This window comes from Gopherus flavomarginatus, chromosome 1, assembly GCF_025201925.1.
Source record: "Gopherus flavomarginatus isolate rGopFla2 chromosome 1, rGopFla2.mat.asm, whole genome shotgun sequence".
NCBI classification, from domain to species: domain Eukaryota; kingdom Metazoa; phylum Chordata; order Testudines; family Testudinidae; genus Gopherus; species Gopherus flavomarginatus.
Genome location: NC_066617.1, coordinates 266485793 through 266488590, shown reverse-complemented (window position 1 = coordinate 266488590; position 2798 = coordinate 266485793).

Below are 2798 nucleotides of genomic sequence, written 5' to 3'. Positions count from 1 at the left end.
TTTCCACCTAAGAAGACAAACAGCCAATGGACTTTGGGAGCAGATCCTGACCTGAAATGTGGTCAGCTATGTTGCTGGAAGCATGTGGTAAGGACTTCACTTTGAATCAAGTCTAGTTTATTAACTAGAGGTGCTGCAACATCCCCTGGCTTAATGTGGTTCCCATCATATATAGGGTTTGCAATTTGGTTCAGCACCCCTGTGACGATGTGGTTCTGGCGGGACCCAACTGAGAGTGCCAATTCAGGACCAATTGCTCAAACAGGGCAGTCACAGCCCAAGGCTGGGGTTTTTCCACCTCTAAGGCAAACCAAACCAGCCAGACAAAAATGACTTCAGTTTCACCCCATTGGCTAACCACAAGTCACACAAGCAATTTCCTTAGACACTCCAGTCTCCCAGTATCACCACCAGTGCCACCCGTCCTGGGGATGAATGGTTATGAAAACCAACACCCCAGTAAAAGAAAAAGGTTCTGTCGATCCCAAAGGACCAAGCCCCAGACCCAGATCAATATACACATCAGATCTTACCCACAAATCACGCTGTTGCCAATCCTGTAGAATCTAAAATCTACAGGTTTATTCATAAAAGGGAAAAGATAGAGATGAGAGCTAGAGTTGGTTAAATGGAATCAATTACATACAGTAATGGCAAAGTTCTTATTTCAGGCTTGTAGCAGTGATGGAGTAAACTGCAGGTTCAAATCAAGTCTCTGGAGAACATCCCCCGCTGGGATGGGTCATTCAGTCCTTTTTGCAGAGCTTCAGCTTGTAGCAAAGTCCCTCCAGAGGTAAGAAGCAGGATTGAAGACAAAATGGAGATGAGGCATCAGCCTTATATAGGCACTTCCAGGTGTAAGAACACTTCTTTGTTCTTACTGTGGAAAATTACAGCAAAATGGAGTTTGGAGTCACATGGGCAAGTCCCTGCACACTCTGCTGAGTTACAAGGCGTATCTGCCTCCTCTCAATGGGTCAGTTGTGTAGCTGATGGTCCTTAATGGGCCATCAAGCAGGCTAAGCAGAGCTAACACCAACTTGTCTGGGGTGTTTCCCAGGACTGCAGCACCAATTTGAAATACAGACAGTATACAACCAATACTTATAACTTCAACTACATAATGATACCGACATACAGACAGCATAATTATAACCAGTAACCCATAACTTGGTCTTAGACAACTTATATGACCCCCTTTACATAGGATTTGGTGCCACTACAGGACCTTGGTTGCAAACCATGTTCTATATGGTTCCAGTTCATATCAATAACGTCACAACCCTGGCTTAATGTGGTTCCCATCATATATAGGGTTTGCAATTTGGTTCAGCATCCCCTCTATAAATATTGTTTCAGATCCCCTGAGTGTGTCAGGAGTTAACTATTTCCTGTCCTTCTTTTGGGAGGGGGGTCGTGGTTTTGTAATGGCAGCTGGCCTGCTCAAGGTTGTGCCAGTGGCTTACTGTTTCAAGATGTTTACAAGTAAAGCACATTATGTTTTCAAGAATGTTTATTGCTATCATTGCATCACATCATACAATCATGATTTGAGATAATAGAGCTAAAAACATGTTCAGGAGCAATTAAGCATTAAGCAAATGGTATTCCTCTATTTAGCTAGGTACAGCAATCCACATTTCAATAAATTCCATGTGTCCCCTTCCCTGCAACAACTAAATTCATTCAGCATGTCATTCAGACTTATATTGCATGACAATCAAGCCCACACCATATCCAAGTACTGCCCCCCACCAAAAAGATTAATAAGCCAGTTTAACCCTAAAAGCACATTCATTCAGGTACTATGCCCCTCTTCTGCTGGGTCATGCAACTCCATAATGTCAGACACAAAGTATCCCTGACCTATGCTGCCTGGGTGCAACCAGCTCCACCTGTAGTAGCTGCATCTTCTGACTGAGGGTACTGATACAGCATCCTCTCACTGTGATGGGTCCAGTCAGAGGAAAATGGCTCACCTCTGACTTCACAAAGGTTGTGAAGAGCATAGCAAGCCACAGTAATGTGGACAGCATTAATGACACTGGCATCCAAATGGGTTTGTAAACACCAACGTGATTTTAATCTGCCAAAAGCACATTCAACAATCATTCTACATCTGCTGAGAGTGTAATTAAACCTTTTTTTTTTTGACAGGGCCTCTAAAATCATAAGCCATGGCAAAAGGGGGCTATGTGGAGTCCCTCAAAATAACAGCGGGGACAATAACACCATTCATGTCAATGCCCAGTTGATGGGAATAATGTCGCAGCCTGTCCATGAATGTAGAATCCCCATTGGTGAAAAACTCTGGCATTGTGAAATTTTTCTGTATAGCCCACATTGACATTCATAAATCTGCCTCTGTGGTCCACATAGTGCCTGCTTAACAATGCAGCAGTACCCTTTCTCAGCACGCATGTGCTTCTTCAGTAGGACAAACTCTGAGTCCCATCAATATCTCTGGCACAGTCAGGAAACCCCATTCTCTCAAAGCCAGCAACTACCTCCAGAATAGCTTCGGGGAAACCATGTGTCTGATTGCCTCAGAAACTGCATCATCACTTCACCCACAGTAGAATTTCCAACCCCAAACTGGTTATCAACATACCTGTAGCAGTCTGGGGTAGACAGCTACCAAACAGTTACAGCAACCCACTTCTGTACCAACAAGAGTGACCTCAGATGTGTATCTTTATATGAGAGGGTGGGGGCAAACTGCACACAAAGCTCAAGAAATGTGGCTTTTTTGATGGGGGAGAAAGTTCTGGACTCACTATTGGTTACCTGAGGTCTGA